Below are 19,310 nucleotides of genomic sequence, written 5' to 3'. Positions count from 1 at the left end.
TCCTCTTCGGTAGGTGTTGTTTTAGGCTGCATTGTGGGATGCATTAGCTTCCTCTTCGGTGGGTGTTGTTTTAGGATGCATTGTGGGATGCATTACCTTCCTCTTCGGTGGGTGTTGTTTTAGGATGCATTGTGGGATGCATTAGCTTCCTCCTCGGTGGGTGTTGTTTTAGGGCGCATTGTGCCTTTGTGTAATGCATTAGCTTCCTCTTCGGCGGTTGTTGGCGTTCTGCTGTGCCATATTTTCCTCGTTGGTGTGTGTTTGCATTGAGGAGAGGTGCACAACGCCCAAGTTGAGTGGCAGTTGACGTTCAGAATGGGCCTAAGTTCCTTTTTTAGGCAATAGAGGATATGATATCCTTTTTGGTTCGTGTTAAAATCAAGAAGCATTCTGCAACTCTATCAGCTGTCTTCAGATTAACAGCGTTGCTGGCCAAGCAGCAGATTCTGCTCTGCTGAAGCACCGACAGAGTCTGGGGTACGCGAAGAATGGTAGTGATGCTGATCCCTTCGTGGCTTCAGAACACTCTTGCCAAGCGAAGAACAAAATATTTTCGCTCTTTCGAACTATGCCATAAATTTCTATACATTTTATTTGCTAATTGTGTAATTTTTTTGTTGATTTCCTTTCGATGCCATCAGGGTCATCGGGAGCGGGTAACAACTGGGCGAAGGGTCACTACACGGAGGGCGTCGAGCTCATCGACAACGTCACCGACGTCGTCCGGCACGAGACCGAGGCTTGCGACTGCCTGCAGGTGCGCTACACGAACTTCCTTTTGTTTCGTGATTGTGAAGCAGTGTAATTTTCATTCTCTGATCTGATTAGGACAATCATTAGTTGGACGGTGGAAGTAAATCGTTATAATGAGCGTAAGTTTGAGTTTATAAAATATCATTTATTAGCGTCGGTTTCCGATGATCGTAGGTTATTCAACCGTAGTCCGTTAGACAATAATCGTTAAGCATTTCATAAAAGATATAAGATCGACAAAACTAAAAGAGTGGTCGGATATTTCTCGGACTTCATCTTTACTACAAGGAAAATCACCTTCCTTTTTAAGCTCGTCATGTGTCAGAAAACCCATTCTTTGTTACCCGGAGACTTGAAAATAAAGTATTGCATTCGCAGAGAGTTTCCGAGGCAGCAAGTGTTAAATACCGAATTTTTTTTTATTTTTTGGTGTTTTATGTAATTTTATTGACTATGAAATACATAGATATCTAGAACGCCAACGTAGGGCAAGTGTTTAGAGTTAGACAATGAATTGCATTCATAGTTAAATGATAATTTGGGCCTATCAATTAACACGCTCGTCCAGGGGCCAAGTCAAAACAACAGTGCGGCAAGTTGGTTAACCTATGAAAGTTTTCAATGGCATATGAATGTAAAGATCACTCATTGTTGGTTCTTTTCTCCATTCTTCTAATAAATGTGAGGATCTTCTTCAATATTTACACTTTGTCCAACGATAATACGAGATGTGTCGTACAATATATTTACGTCAAACTCAAAGCCCAGCCCAGTTGCCGTCCGTTGGGACTCCGATACAAACTATCGATACTCTAGCTTGGTAATGTGAATTCTTTGAGCGATTACATCTTTTATAGCCTAGCTAGCTGCTTCATTGTCATCTTTATGTTTTCAAAGTAAAATGTTTTCATCCGCTTTGGACCGCCTATTTTCGCGATCTTCCATGACATGGTAATGCAAAAAATTCACGCAGTAAATCTCTGCAGCAAGTTGTGAGCAAAACAATTTTTCTGATAATATTTATAATTTATCACTTAAGTATAAAAATTTCAACAGGGACAATTAAATTCATTCAAAATTTATCAGGCAAATCTAGCACATGATTTACCACCTCCATAACCCATAAGACCGTAAACTCTATCCGATTCAAACATTTTGCTTTATCTTAAAGTCATTACTACAAGTACAACAGAGCCTAAACAATCAGTTCGCAAGTAATGCTTTTAAGAAAATTTTCTCCATTAATCTTAACTTACTAGCAGTTTTTTCAGCCCCAAAACCTGAGCTGTACACAATATCTTGTTCTATTGAAACTTTTCAGTTGCAATAAGTGCTGATTTTTGCAACAGGGATTCCAGATGTGCCACTCGCTGGGGGGAGGCACTGGGTCCGGTATGGGGACTCATTAGGCTCAAGCTCATCGGAAATAGAAGACGGTCCTGCATATTGTATTTACTAAATGCAGCGACATGAAATGCGTACGTTGCAAATGACCGCGTGATCAGAGATTCTCGAATCCTTGTCAAGGCAGCTTAATAGAGACAATTTTCACCTTGTAAACTATAATCAGGAAATACGATGCATTTTGATAATTCAAGAGTGTTATATCTCTTTCGAGGTTATTTTCAAATAGGTTGGTAGGGACATCAATTCAGAATCTCATAATGCAGTTGTATGAGATTCTAAGAGAACAGGATGAGCTATTTGTAAACAAAAAATTTTAGCGCACATGGGTGTAATTTTCCCGGGCCTATAGCTTTCAAAAAAAGTTAAAAGATCGTAAGTTCATCAGTCAATCATTGACGGACTTTCAAACAAAATCCACCAATCATAGACTAGAAAATATAGCGTAAGTACTTACGTTCACTTAGCGAGTTTTGAAAGTATGGGCCAAAGTAAATCCTTCTATTTGTGAGATACACGACAAACATGACTTGCACTTTGTCCTGAAGAAAACTGATTTTCTGTCTTGAAGAAAAAGGTTTATCTTCGGATTGCACAGCTTGTTGATAAACACAGTCGATTTTCCATGTAATTGTTCTTTTTACCACTGAGCTTTTACATATGTCCATAGATAGCTTCTATGGACCTCAACTTATAAATTACACATTCTACATGCACGCGAGAAAAAAATATTGTAAGCATCACTTCACCGATTTGGGCGTGACAAACGTGAGTTCTGACAGTGAATCTCGAATATGAAAACAATTAACGTCGCATGCACTCCGTGATCTCGGGCCAAATCCCTAAACGAAGTCGTCTTACGTCAGTCCCGCTTACTTCAACGTCAATCGCCTTACGAACGTCAGCGGGGCAGCCCGTCCATCGCTGATACTTCGTTCCCCTACAGCGCAGGGTGGCAGAGGCTGCGCCTGTGCCGTGAGCAACACGACCTTGTAGCATCTCCCTCATCCTCTCGAGTAACAGGTACCCAGAGTTCGTTTATAGGGACACCAACCCATAGCCGTGCAGAGAAGGAAGCACCACCTTTTTGACGACGAACAAACATCACTCACCAGCGTCACCGAGAAATGGACTGAGGTTCGCAAGACTCGAAGCCACGGCTAGTTCTTCTCATCTGGGTGCTGCTATCACAGCGCATAGCGGCGCTAACCACTGCGCTGCAGTGACGCTCTTCCTCGCACATCATCGGGGAAAATTATTTGTTGGCGGAACCTCTGCATCTATGCGATGTTCATGTAACGAGTTCTCGAGACTTCAGGCTTCTCTTTAGTCCAAATGTGAAGCGTAGCTGCGTTCGCGGTTCTCTGCAAGCAATTTCAAATTATCCTGAAGAGTTTAATATGACGCCGCAGGAAAAATCAAAGTATATAATCAAGAATGTTCACTTCTCTCAAATTAATGAGTTTTATGTCAATTAGTTTAGATTTATCGCTCACAGTCGCAATGATTAAATTCATCGTAACGGCTATATTCCTATACTATGAACATAGATATTTTGTCAAGCAACTTATAAAATATTTATCATTGGGTTCATATAAATATTCATAGTCAGCATGGCATTGCATACGGATTCGAGACTGCCACATTGCTGGATTACCTCCGATGATTAAAACTCCTGATAGAGATGTCTCGATTATCACCTTAATGAACAATTTTATTTGGTAGGATATTGCCCACAGACTTCAGTTTGGCACAGTTCTTTATATTTTGTACATCCCAAAACGACTACAAAAATATTAGATATTGCAAAGCCATGAATCCAATTAGCTCAGCGTATACCGGCCTACTGACGACAAAATTAGCATCAATCATGAAAAGCTTTGATAGTTCACCCGTCTCATTATTGTACGGCCCGAATGCAAGAGGCCTGCCTGAGTATTTTATGAGTATATTATTATATCGTTGCGTTTGGTAACATTATTTGTTGGAAGTTTTCACTGATTTTTTAACTTCGATTTGACGATTTGATTCGAATCAATAGTGAATAAATTTGAATTATTCGTCCAATATTTATCCTGATAGAAAACAAGAAACATTTATGGACATACGAATGAAGTATAAAATCTTATTACCAAATCAACAACTCTGATTATCTTTCGAACTGAATTATTAATATGGAGTGAAGAAACAAATACCTGGGTAAATATTCACAAAAAACTCATAGCATACAACAAGGTGATTGAAGTACAAAAAATATGTACCTGCATCCTCCAAAACAATCCAATTTTTTAAGTGGCCCTCGGTAGAAAAAGCTGGCGCGCCTTTGCCCAGCCCGTCTGAAGAGTTGATTAAGACTCTGAGGTCGCCAAGACGCCGATGTAATAACTGTGCCCTGCCACCAAACAGGACAGTCAGGCTGGATGGGGATGGTATGTGCATGCATCTGCGTTCCTACTCATGATTTTGCTTTAAAATAACTTTTACTTAATTTTTCGTTTTTTTTTTGTGGACAGTGACCTGGTAAATAAAAATTGCAAATTCTGTTTACATACTACTAAATTATTAATATTAGAACGAAATTCCGGTTATATGTATTTTGGTTAGATAAGTAAGATCCATCAACTCTAGCTGTACCTCAGACAGTGAAGCACTCACCGAGTCCTACCACACACCCTCCTGTAACAGCGTCGCTGGGTCTACAAGGTTTTATACAGCAAGGGGCTACCTTTATCCTGCACCTTTATACATTCCTTACATACATTCCTTATATCTTTATACATTCGAGCTACCTCCTGCAAAAACAACTACCTCGTCATGGAACTCTGAGAACAGCGCTCATCTATACGAACATGTACAGGACATGAAAGCTATCTTGAGAATAGGATTTTACGATGGAAAACACAGGAGAAAAGTTAATCACTCAAGAACAAATTGATGAAAGTAAATCATTAAAAAACAGACAAGAAACAAAAACAAACACTATGAACGGAGCAACAAATATATTGAGGAAAAACTACCGTTTTAGCTTGGTATCCTCACACCCCCCTTGACCTCAACCCGCAGGTCTCGCACTCAAGCTTCATGTTAAACTACTTTTGTCATGGTGACAGCAGGTGTGAGCGCGCTGGAGACGTGTAAAAGACTTTATTGTATTTTCGCCAGCGGCTGAGCGGTGAAATATGTAGAAACTTATAACTATTCTATCCCCAAACTCTACTTATTTTGAACCGAATGTTTAATTTACTATCATCTGAAATTAAAAAGCATATACCGTAAGTGTGAACGAACGACCTGTCTTCACGCAACAGCAGACAATAACTGACCATTTCTGTGGGTATTCTTGAAGCATTTAAGTTTTGTTTCAGGAATTCACCTCCTCACCCACGAGGAGTTTATAGAAATGGAGTAACGAGATTCTTAACCCATGGTTATAGGACTGAGTAGTTGGTCGTTATACGCTTAAAAATCAGGTGACGACGATAGCCGCAAAGCCAGCAGTACAATCTTGAGAAATATTTCAAGCTTCAGGTCTGCTTGAAATTTTAATATAATATTGCTCTACTTTTGAAATGAGGGATCAAGTGAAGTTACCTCCTATCGCGGTGTTCGTGGTGTGAAAGATCTTTCGTCTATGGGTACTTTTTTTCATTTCATTAGGCATTTTTGACAATTGTTATTCTCTTCAAACAGCTAATTGTGTGCACTGTACGACTGCTCGATAACAGTGGAGGGAGTTGGTGACAGTAGAGGAGCAAGAATTTCGTAGGAAATTTAGATGATTGTTTTGCGGTTGAAAATGGCATATCTGAGGCCAATATTGAATCGTGAAGTGAAATGATGAATGAAATATTATTTTTAGGCTACCGGCTCTAAGCAAACTCTTCCCCACCTGTTTCAAGTGAACCCTTCCCTACAGGCTCTAAGCAAGCTCTTCACCACCTGTTCAAAGCGAACCCTTCACCTGTTCTAAGCTAATCTTTCACCTCTTCACCTTAGGACGTTTAGCCTCATCAGTCAAGTCCATGATAATGAGAAGAAGGTGCCTATTACTTAAATAAACAAGAGAGGCTTGCGGGGCTCGTGTTAATTAAGCGACCTGTGGATGAGTTAGGCCTACGCTATTATAGGCTTCTCTATCACTCGACCAGGCTCCACTTGACAATACTACATCTGATATTCTTTTACATTGCTATATTGCAAATGACATCAGTTCAATAGGCACAAGATGACCAGCTTACAAATGGTTTAAAATTGTTTAGCTTCAGTTGGTGACGTTAAATTGATTAAAGTTGCAAGAGTTTCCGTTGGCAAAGTGAGAAATGACCAGGTTACAGAAGGTTGCATTTCAGCTGGTCAGCCTACAGAAAGCTAGATTTTAGTTGTTCAATTTGCAGCCGGCCGTGTTTCAGTTGGTCAGGTTATAGAAGGTCGAGTTTTGTTTGGTCAGAACTTTATTCTGTTTTATTTGGTCAAAACTTAATTCTCCACGCCAGGTCAAAGCCCCAGTCAGGTCCAGGTGGCGAGCACATACCTCATGCAACCTGTCTTGACGACCAGTCGTGCCTAGGCAGCCGCGGGGACATGTTGTGTCGCACTCCTCCGTCCCGCGGTCTCGCTGTCTCTGCTGTTATATTTACCTAATTACAATGATATCATAGGTTTATATTACGACCATTTAGGCTAACGAGTTCAATGCGACTTTAAAAAGGTGCAGAATGTTTAAAATGTGTAAATGGAGATTGACATCTAAATGTCAATCACTGATTCACATATCGACGCGTGTTGATCAATAAGTTTCTGGAACAGCACATACTTTCCAGCTGCTCACTGACCACTTCAACGATGATCTTAAGAAATACAATGATAGTCCTAAGATGATAGTGCGTTCTACGTTGATCGGATGTTCTCCGATGATCGTTAGTTCTACATTGATTGAATGTAGAATGTCATTTCTACGATTGTCGTAAGTTCAAAGATGTTCATTAGTTCTACGTTAATCGTAAGAGCTACGATTGTCGTAATTTTTACAATGATCGTATGCTCCGAGCTTAGCCCTAGTTCTATAGGGCTATACACAATCGCCACACTTACGACGTCGTATGTTCTACGCGCATGCCCATTGACCATCCGACTTCTAAGTTTAGACACCTGGTGCCATACTTTCAAAATTCGCTAAGTGAACATAAGTACTTACGCTCTATTTTCTTGTCTATGATTGGTGGATTTTGCTTGAAAGGCCGTAAATGATTGGCTGATGAACTTACGATCTCTTAACTTTTTTTGAAAGTATGGGCCCTTATCAGATTACGACAAACGTGACTAGTGGGCGTAAGTTCTACGAAGATTTTGTACTACATGAAAATCTTAAGCCCAACGATTGTCTTAAATTCGTGTTCCAAATTTTCGGCTCACTGATTCTGAAATCGAGCCTTGTGACATCACCTGGATGCGAAATAACATTTAATTTGCGGTGAAATTGAATGTGTTTCAAACTAATAAAATAATTAACTAGCAGTGTGTTGTTGTGGTTATATTGCGATAATGTATAGCAATATGAAACACTTGCTATAGATAAACACGTAAAACTGTGCGACGTTGTGCCAATTAACTGTGCTTTAAGGTGCTGTTTAATTGTGTGCTATTATGCTAACTGACTGTGTTATTGTGCTAATTAACTGTGTGTTGTTGTGCTACTTAGATGTGTTTTAAGGTGCTAATTAGCAGTGAGTTGTGGTGCTAATTACTGCATATTATAGTCGACATATATGATATTTAAGGTGACAATTTACAGTGTATTACGGTGCTATTTAACTGTGTGTTACACTGCAGTTACTTCCGGTGCTAAATGACTACAAATTTGCTAGTTACCTATGTTACTACGTCCATTTTGTTGTATTACAATGTATCCTGAGCTAAGTTGCCGATTGAGTTCCATAATAAAATGTGTTCATCGTAAACTCTGCCATGATGCTCAGCATCACATAACCTCACTCACTGTACTCTTCCTATCTTGCACTTTAGGTACTGCACTCACTCACTGTACTCTTTCTATCTTGCACATTAGGTACTGCACTCACTCACTGTACTCTTTCTATCTTGCACATTAGGTACTGCACTCACTCACTGTATGTACTGCTGCCTGAACTTCACTGCACTAACTACCGCACTTCTGTCTAAACTTCTGTTGCGTACTGATGCACTCCTACCTAATTTTCACCGCACGGATTTTCTTACGTAATTGCCTGAAGCAGGACTGTGATGCCTCCTACGTGGCACGACGCTGCTTTTCGTTAACGAGGAAGCCTGAGTGACTATAACGCTAATTACCGACCATCAACATCGACCGGCGCCTTAGCCGGCGCACCGCCGCTCCAAGGTCGCAGAGTGGCCTTCACCAAAAACATCACCGTTACCACAGCACCACTACACCACATCAAGTCCATAACTAAGCATCTACCCCCACACAAATAAATATCTAGTACCAGACCATAACCCCAAGCGTGTTAGCCATTGAGTAACCCGCAGACCCCGATCGTTCCTCGCAAGAAACAATTGCGGTAAAACATTTTACCAAAGTGCTTCTTGCAGCAAAATCTCGTATCTTCGTTAGCATCTGATTTCGCGAAATCTGATTGGCATTTGATTCCACGAAAACGTTCCTTGCAGGAAAGCGTTTACCTTGCGGCTAACCGCTTCTGGCAAGCGCCCGTTGCTACCTAACCGTTAATCGTAGGCATATATGTAGATATCGTTCCATGCTGTCGCCCATGGCGGAAAACCGCAATTAACGTCATGCTGCGGCATGGGGCCATGCGTGAAACAACAGCATGAGCGACGTACGCCTGACAGCGCGACGTACATCAGACAGCAACATTCGCAAAATACGTCAGGCAGCAGCGTGGGCAACTTACATTATATGATGAAACCATGAACAGGATATTACTGGCTAATAATCAGCCGATCGTGAAGATTAAAATAGCAGTGTTGCTCAGTGCAGGCCATCCGTAAATAAATTGCGTCAATTTGTGTGTTTAATATTTGTATACGTCTATGTTTTGCAATTATTTCAGCTCTTCTTTGACGGCATTTTGTCGTATTTCTGCAGAATAACGGAATGAAAATTCTTCCGACAGAATTAAACGAAAATCAGGTGAAAAATATTCTGTAATTTTATACGTTCCGTAGTTAGATAAAAACTCTTTCATTAACATTAACGTGTACGATAAAGTCATTGTTTAATCTATCACAAAAAAAAAAAGCATTTTTATCACTCATCCTGTCAAGACATCTTTCTCACCATCCGGTTTCATCATCTAGATTCACCGCAAGTTTGCGTGACGCTGCTGTGAGTGCAAACAAAAATTTCACTGTGAATATTTAGCGTTCGGTTCGTCATGAAGGATTTAAGCTGAAAACAAAATCTCGGTTTACAAATATACCTTAATTTTTAGCACCTTGGAGGAATCTTTTACCGCGCGTGATGAAGGCGATAAATTAAATGAAGATGATGATGAGAATGTGATGACAGTCATCACTAACAACACAATACCAGACGAGCAGATCACCACACCAGCACCATGAGGGAGATAGTGCACATGCAAGTGGGGCAGTGTGGCAACCAGATGGGATCCAAGGTGAGTAAATTGAAGGCTTATAAACACATTTATAATTATATTAATAAATATTATAATTTAAATATTATATATAATATTTAATATTATAAATTTAAATATTACAAATTATTATATAAACATTCTTTATATAATAATTTACACCACTTATTAACACCTTCATTCTTGGTGTTAATAAGTGAATCAAAGATCCCTAAATAATACAAATATAAATGACTAGTGAATGATTGAGCTCAGTCAAAACGTAAGTCGAAACGAAATGTTTCGTATAGTGACTATAGTCGATAGGTGTTTTGAATATTCGATACGAAACGAAATGTTTCGTATAGTCGACGAAATGTTGAAAGCTAAAGTATATAATTGAGAAAATTATGTGTGAATTTTGAATGCATGTATTCATAATTGAGTAAATGATGTTCGAATGCTGAACGCGTTTGAATAAAATTGACTCTATGATGAACAAATGTTTAGTGCACGCGTTCATAATCATTAAAATTAGGTAGAGAAATTAATGGGCAAAAATTGAATGCACGCGTTTATAATCATTTAGATTATAGATAGGTAAAGTAATTGATGGGCAAATATTGAATGCACGCGTTCATCATTTATTAAATTAGGTGCTTACTCTTATGTTGAACGTCTGGATAGATGATTATGAAGCAAAAGTGCATGCTATTAAGGTTGGATCATCGGTGGCCTCCTCAGTGGCGCCGATAAGTCGCCGTGGCTGTTGTAGGGGTGGCTGAGCGTCGCCATGACGGCGTCTGTACACAGAACCACCAGTGCCGGTGTAGTCGTACAAAAATGTCATGAAACTAAAATATATCAATAAACTACTCTCGCTCTAGATGGTCCACTTGTTTATCATAAACTTTAATTTAATTAATTTTAGTCAATAAAAATTCATTTATGATAACTAAAGTAATCTCCATCATGTGGTACCTCTGTAGCTCAGAGAGTACGGGGCATCTAAGAAAGCTGGGCCATGGCAAACTAAAGTTTTCTGTCACGTGATCTGATGGCAAAACCAGTCTATACATCACGACTGGGCGTGACGTAGAGCGTAGCGTCGCTCGATACGTAGAAGAGCTCGAAACTTTGATGTAGCATTCAATTCCACGAAAGTTAAGAAGTTAATGAGCGAGACCCAACCGGAACTTTTTGACACCATAAATTAAACATATACTGAACAACAGGCAGCGAGATTAAAGATGGCATCGTTATAACATCAAATTATATATTCTTGTGCCCACTTATGGGATGCTAAATAAAGCATTATCACATCCTAAGTGCAATAATCCTGTGCCTCAAAACTTGGAGATTATAGAGTCTAGTATTACATTACTATTTCGGTAATCTTATGCCCAGTTTTGGGAGATCATCAGCGACGAGCATGGGCTTGACAAGGAAGGCTTGTACGGCGGCGTTCACGACATACAGCTCGAGCGCATCGCCGTCTACTACAACGAGTCCACGTCCAGCCGCTACCATCCTCGCGCCGTGCTGGTCGACCTCGAGCCTGGCACCATGGACAGCGTCAAGTCCTCCCCACACGGCCAGCTCTTCAAGCCTGACAACTTCCTCTTCGGTGGGTGTTGTTTATACGAGATGTACCGTACAATATAATTCCGTCAAACTCAAGACCCAGGACAGTTATCGACTGTTAGGGATACGACATGAACGATCCATACTCTAGCTTAGTAAAGTGACTTCCTTTGAGTGAATACATCATTTATGGCCTTGCTGCTTCCTTGTCATATCTATGCTTTCAAAGTAAAACGTTTTCGTCCGCTTTGGACAGCCTAATCTGGCGATCTTCCATGACATGGTAATTCAGAAATTCACGAAATGATTCTCAGCAAACTGTGAGCACAACATTTTTTCCGATAATATTTATAATTTTATCAGTAAAGTGTACAAATTTCAACAAGAGAAATTAGATTCATTCAAAATTTAATAGGCAAATCTAACACATTCTTTACCACCTCCATAACCCATGAGACTCGGCGGTTGTTATACGAATAGCAATTAACAATCGGCATCCCACGGCTAACTTGCGAAATGTCGGAACAGTTTAAGTATTTCAGTTGAAAATAGTGTTCAATACTATTAGGAGCCGTACAAATTCAGTGAACTCTATCCGATTCAGATATTTTTCTATATATTAAGTTATTATATGTACAACAGAGCCTAAGTAATCAGTCCTCAAATTATTCCTTTAAGAAAATTGTCTCCGCCAACCTTAACTTATTAACACTTTTTTCAGTCCCAAAATCTGAACTGTAAGCACTATCTTGATCTCGTGAAAATTTTTCAGTTGCAATAAGTGCTGATTTTTGCAACAGGGGTTCCAGATGTGCCACTCGCTGGGGGGAGGCACTGGGTCCGGTATGGGGACGCTTCTCATCTCCCGCATCAGAGAGGAGTTCCCTGACCGCATCATGAACACCTTCTCCGTGGTGCCTAGTCCAAAGGTTGAAGTTTGTTATCAGTGCTTTCTGTGGTACCCAGTCCCGACGTGTGAACCTGTTCCTTTTTCGTACTGTCACAAAGTAGGCATCTTTAACCTATATTTCCATGATGACAACATGAAAGGTGGTTCTTCCACAGATAATTTAGCACTAACTTTTTCGATAAATTAGCCATGTAATCAATTTCACTAGTGATAATGTGTGCGGATTGTGATCCTTTTAACTCCGGTTCTTATAATGTGTGAAAAGCAGATAATAAATTATTTACACATGAAGGGTGAGCAGGGAGGTGAATGAAGGGTGAGCAGGGAGCTTGGGAAATAAACGAATCAAACTTGACTAGTGCTACTGCAGCGTCTCGTGAATCTGAATGGATGACTCACAGCGCACGCTAACTCGGCCGGACTTGAATCGACTTCGCGGCTGTGTGATGGTCCTGTCCATAGCTATTGAGCTTACAGCGTGTTCATAAAGAAATATTAATCAAAATTTTACTATGGAATATGATGGATTTAAAAGTCCATTAAAAGCTGAGAATATACTCGTATTATCCGCAACAGTTATCGTACGCAAGTGTCGGATGTCACATTTTGTCACATTTTGTCTTGTGCCAGACGCAGCAATAATGCGCTGATGTTGGACGTAACAGTAGTCAAACGCAAGGCCAGCCGTACGGCCCATTTCACAGGGCGGCAAATACCGCCAGCTTCCGACGGTATTTACCGCCAAAACTCAACTGACATACAAAATGTGCACTGCTATTCACACACGACGGATTTTAACGCGGCGTAGAATTTGACGCCTGACGCCCGTGTGTGTACTGCTAAAACTGCGGCGGTAGGTTTTCCTCAACAGTTTAGCTTGCTATGATATTCAATGTAATCTTTCACACTAGGCGGTTTTTGACGCCACATCCTAGTGTGGTACAGACAGTGGGTCCGTATTTTAGGTGCATAATAAACAGCACTGCAAGACTGATAGATTATAGACTGTTATTGTTACACAAATATTGTTACGTAGACATAAAGATATAAAATGGTAAATATATATTTCCACAAAGTGATGACGATATTTAATAATAGATATATTCTCCATAAGATATATTTCCATAAAGATATATATAATATATTTCCATTATTTCCACATAAAGATATATTTCCGGAAAGGTATATTGTTACATAAACATGAAGGTAGACTGATGATGCATAAAACAGCACTGCAAGTCTGATAGGTTCCAGCGTTAAAAAACGCCTCGTGTGAATGATTACGCGGTAAATACCGTCGGTTTTTTTGACGATGGCGGTATTTGCCGCCCTGTGTGAAAGGAGCTTAACAGTTGCCGTATGCTAGTGCCAGAGTTGTCATACGCAGGTGTTGAACGCAAGAGTTGTACGCATATGTCACACAGCAAAGTTCTCGTACGTAGATGTCAGGAGTAACAGTTCTCGTCTGCAAATGTCAAACATAACAGTTGTCGTACGCAGGTGTCAGGCACAAGAGTTGTACATAACAGTTGTCGTACGCAGGTGTCTGGCATAAGAGTTGTACATAACAGTTGTCGTACGCAGGTGTCTGACACAAGGGTTGTACGTAACAGTTGTCGTACGCAGGTGTCTGGCATAAGAGTTGTACATAACAGTTGTCGTACGCAGGTGTCTAGCACAAGAGTTGTACATAACAGTTGTCGTACGCAGGTGTCTGGCATAAGAGTTGTACATAACAGTTGTCGTACGCAGGTGTCTGGCATAAGAGTTGTACATAACAGTTGTCGTACGCAGGTGTCTAACATAAGTGTTGTACTTAACAGTTGTCGTACGCAGGTGTCTGGCATAAGAGTTGTACGTAACAGTTGTCGTACGCAGGTGTCTGGCATAAGAGTTGTACGTAACAGTTGTCGTACGCAGGTGTCAGACACGGTGGTTGAGCCCTACAACGCAACACTCTCCGTCCATCAGCTCGTCGAGAACACCGACGAGACGCACTGCATCGACAACGAGGCGCTATACGACATCTGCTTCAACACTCTTAAGTTATCCACCCCAACCTACGGCGACCTCAACCATCTTGTGTCACTCACCATGAGTGGCGTCACGACGTGTCTCAGGTGAGTTCTTACCTTCGTTGATCTCGAGTACCTTTTGTCCCTCTCCATGAGTTGCGTCACGACGTGTCTTAGCGTCTAAAAACAGCCTAAACCTACCGGAATTTATGCTATTCTATTAAAATAAAGGTACTTGCAAAACATATTTCACATGTCACTTATATATCTTGAACTTTCACATTCACAATCACGAACAAAATTCTATCAAACATACAAATTAAATTAATCCGTCTCAAATCAATATTATAGGCTACAAATTTTTATAATTTTAGCTTGAATTAAGTGGAATGTGTCAAGCTCACCATCTCTATTTTCGCTGCCATTTATAACTGCTTCATTGCCACTGATTTGTTCTTACGTTAGCATCGTTTATTACGTTTATTAATTTGCTTCATTATTGACATCATTCGCTATGAGCTTCAAACTTAAAAATTTGTTCGTCAAATAACTACATTCATAGTAACCTAAATTCATTTTTTTATCCATTTAATTATTACCTGAATTACCTGTCACGATTACTACCTATTTTGTTGGTGAAATTTTTCAATTATTATGCATTCCCAATATAATAAATCAAACCATCTTTTCTGCTCAATTTCTATTTTTACAGATTCCCTGGGCAGCTGAACGCCGACTTACGTAAATTAGCCGTAAATATGGTGCCGTTTCCGCGCCTGCACTTCTTCATGACCGGTGAATATAAGCTGTAGAATAGCCGCTCGTATTAATTAATAATCATTACTGAATTGCTACGCCTTTATGGACCCAAGTAAATAAATATCTTTTCCTCGAAGTAATATTTTCTGAATATGTCAATTCAAGTTTCCCGCATAAACATTCACTGCGTCGCAATTTGCTACGCCTTTATGGACCCAAGTGAGATAAATAACTTGTCATCGAAGTATTATTTCCGGAATATGTTAATAAAAGTTTCCCTCATAAACATTCACTGAGTCGCAATGCACACGCAGGCTTTGCGCCGCTGACGGCGCGAGGGTCGCAGGCGTTCTCGACCATGACAGTACCGGAGCTCACGGTGCAGCTCTTCGACACCAAGAACATGATGGTGGCGTGCGACCCGCGCTACGGCAGGTGGGGGCAGGGCGGATATAGAGGAGTACGCTAAGGCAGATGGGTTTGGGGCTGCGGCAGTTTGATGTGCACTACGGAAGGTGGGCTAGGGTTCCGACAGGTGGGGAGTGCGCACTAGAAGCAGGGGTGTGTGCAACGGCGAGTGGGGCGTAGGACCCTTGCTTCGATGCCAGACTGATCCTGGAGTAAATTTTACTACAGAGTAAAATCAACTTTGATACAAAAAGATGGCAGTGAAACTTTCAGTCTGCCTCTGCTTTATACTACATATAGACATCGTACGCTAAGGCAGGTGGGGGCGGGGCGGCGGCTATTGAGGAGTACGCTAAGGCAGGTGGAGGCGGGGCGGCGGCTCCTGAGGAGTACACTAAGGCAAGTGGGTTTGGGGCTGTGGCAGTTTGTTGTGCACTACAGCTGGTGGATTAGTAAGGTTCCGACAGGTGGGGAGTGCGCACTGGAAGTAAATTTACCTGGAGTAAATTTTAATACAGAGTAAGATCAACTTACATACAAAAAGCTGGAAGTGAAATTTTCAGTTTGCCTCTGCTCTACACTACATATAGAGACATCGTGCGATCACTCATCCTGATGATTACGATTATTACGCAAGTCCCAAAATATTCAATACCCATTGCGTTCAATCGCTTGCTTTACTTCATTAGTCCGCAGAATTACTTTCAGCGACTGTGAGTTGCACCTGCAGCATCAACATTCCACGAAGCAAATACTTTTTGTCATACTCCGATGTTTTATTGAAGGATTTACAATGTGGCTTTTATAGAACGAGTCATTGCCGCAGGTACCTGACAGTGGCAGCGATATTCCGGGGCCGCATGTCCATGAAGGAGGTCGACGAACAGATGCTCAACGTTCAGAACAAGAACACCGCCTTCTTCGTTGAGTGGATCCCCAGTAACGTCAAGACTGCCGTCTGTGACATCCCTCCTAGAGGTAAGGGTGCAGCAGTCTGTAGCATTCATCTTGGAGGTGAGTGTTCTACTGTCTGTATCATTATCATTCCCTCCCCCCCCCTAGAGGTGAAGGTGTGCACTTGAAGCGAAAAAATCTCGCCAGTATTGAGGTAAAATCACGTTCTTCTTGCTTAAGAGACTTACACAAGTTGAGAGCATTTCTCACCGTCGCCAAATAATGCAACAGTGCGACACATGCAAGCGTAATAAACCCTCGTACCTTGACTGGGAGCTATCTCCTTTCGCGTCAATTATGCCTCATCATCTTGAGGTCGTCGTCGAAAAAAAATTAAATCTCCAAAAATAAATTTGTGGCAGATGAAAAGTCCCAGTAGCCACCGCTATCACTGTCAAATAGATTGCTAAAACAATGCGAAAATCCAATTTCTAGAGGTATTTTGGGAAGATGATGCTTCTCCATGTAAGGAATGCAATACTTGAATAATTATTCAGTGCTCCATATTAAGCTGGCAATCACACTGCTATTTGTGACGTATAGAACGATTAATTATTATCGGGAGCGTTGCCGTGATGACGGTTTGCATGGATTCCCCAGTCGGAAGATGTGACTGAATTTATCGTCTTATATTTAAAATAAAATTTATGTAAAATTTATGATTACTACTAAGTTTCAATGTCAAAAATTGACATATGCTGCTTCTAAAAATTTGTATTTTTACTAATGTGCTCTTGCTAGGTTTCTCCGGTAAATAATGATGCAAATAAAAACCTTATGGCTCATGTTCCTTGAAGTATGTTGGAGGCATTTTGACTCTAATTTAATCTCGCATAAAAAAAGCATTTCACAAAAAAATACAACAAATTATTTGGAGACTGAGCAAAGTTGAAGAGCATAACATAAAATCAAATCAATATTTAATCAATAATATTATAACACATTTTAAATTACGCCAGGCCTGAAGATGTCCGGGACGTTCATTGGAAACTCGACAGCCATTCAGGAATTGTTCAAGCGGATCTCGGACCAATTCGTGGCCATGTTCCGACGCAAGGCCTTCCTGCACTGGTGAGTGGCCAGATTTTACCCCCAAAACTCCCGTCAAGCACCTACCTGTACCACTATCCCCCGACTAGTAGCAGATTTCACCACCATAACTCCCACCAAGCACCGGTCTTAACCACTATCCCTCGACTAGTAGCAGATTTTTCCACCATAACTCTCACCAAGCACTATCACTATGACACTATCCTCCGACTAGTAGCAGATTTTCCACCATAACTCTCACCAAGCACTACCACTATCCCCGACTAGTACCAGATTTTACCTCCATCCGCCAACTCCCGCCAAGCACCGACCTTTACCACTACCCTTACACCTCGCAGGTACACGGGGGAGGGAATGGACGAGATGGAGTTCACCGAGGCGGACGCCAACATGGAGGACCTCATCTCGGAGTACCAGCAATACCAGGAGGCCACGGCCGACGTGGACGACGACTACGAAGAGAACGAGGACGGCGAGGATGGCAAGAGTGGACAGCTGGAGGACGCCATCTCCACTTGATGGACGCTAACTTTAGATGGACGCCATCTCCATCTGATGGGCGCTGCTTGGGCCGTGTTGTGGGTTAGGTGCTTGAGTGGGGGGACGATTTGTCCTAATTATGAGTATTTTTTTAACTTGTATGACACTTGATCCGCGACGTGGTCACGGAGCTCGTGATGGACGCAATCCTAGTCCTGCTGTCGCGGAAACGTTTTACTCGATAGAAATAATATGTGGATTACCTTTAGCATTAGACGTTATCGGCAATGTATCAAAATTTTCCAGCGACGTAGTAAGGGCTCGTTTAAATGCTAAGTTGTCACTTATTCATGGAAAATTCACGAGCGAAATCAATCTACATTCACGATTATTAATTCATTAGTTCATCGTATTTTTGTTGAACAATTGAATTGTAAATTAGGCAGGTAAATATCACATGACACGATTCTGAAAACTACTAGAACATTAAAATTAGAAATCAAATTGAAGCCACAATGAAGGCACTCGAGTTTAACTCTGATCGATGAACTTTTCACTACCGGTATTTATTCAAGAATAAATTTCCATTATAATAATTAAATAATAAGTTTTCAGTTTCATTTATCGGGGATATTGAAACATAATTTTCTGTAACTTTTACTAAGTTTGTGCGTTTTCATCGATGACTTATTTCATCTGCGGAGGCAGCTATGTTCGGCCGCTACCAACTACCTGTAAGTGTGTGCATTAAAGACCATGTAAATAATTAGTTAGCTATACGCGCCAAAATTCCATTCACTTTCAGAACGAACCTGTTTTAGGAAAATACACTCACCGAAACAGTACTTACATTGTTGGCACCTATGTGACTCCGACCATTTTCGTCGCGTTTCGACAATATGGCAGAGTTTGGCGAGATTATTTAGTGCTCTGACAACCTCCGTGCCTCGTGCTCAACTAAGGGACCAATCAAAACCCAGAGACCAATAATATTAAAGTAACTATCTTAGCTATAGTAATTAACGTCGGTCCGATACAATGACTACCGTTTATTTTCTCTTGTGTGAACTACAAATTTGATAGTGAGAGCAACTCGATTAATATCGATAAATACTACCTAGTTTAGATTAGGATCAGGACGTTAAATATCACAATTATTACGAGACAGGCTGGCACTAGGAAACTCAATTATTCGATATTCTGTTAGAAGTTTTCTGTGTACTGACATTGATGAAGCTAAATGTTGAAGTTTAATTTACCTGTACTGTAGTCGATATTATGCTAGGAATGAATGAATAGGACACCTCTGACGAGCAGCACTAACGTCAAGGATCATAAAGACCGAGGATCGAAAGAGAACCAAGGAATGCCTTCCTGAGTACGGTCTTGACAACGGCCTTC

The 19,310-nt window shown here is 40.8% G+C and overlaps 1 pseudogene; it reads left to right on the top strand.

Annotated features, from left to right (window-relative positions):
* The first annotated feature begins 9,267 nt into the window (after positions 1 to 9,267).
* Positions 9,268 to 18,512, top strand: LOC108671096 (annotated as a pseudogene).
* Positions 18,513 to 19,310: the final 798 nt, after the last annotated feature.

The sequence above is a fragment of the Hyalella azteca genome, unplaced genomic scaffold (assembly GCF_000764305.2).
Source record: "Hyalella azteca isolate HAZT.00-mixed unplaced genomic scaffold, Hazt_2.0.2 contig17540, whole genome shotgun sequence".
Lineage (NCBI taxonomy): Eukaryota > Metazoa > Arthropoda > Malacostraca > Amphipoda > Hyalellidae > Hyalella > Hyalella azteca.
The sequence above is the reverse complement of the archived record's forward strand: the minus strand, read 5'-3'. Positions and strand labels throughout refer to the sequence as shown.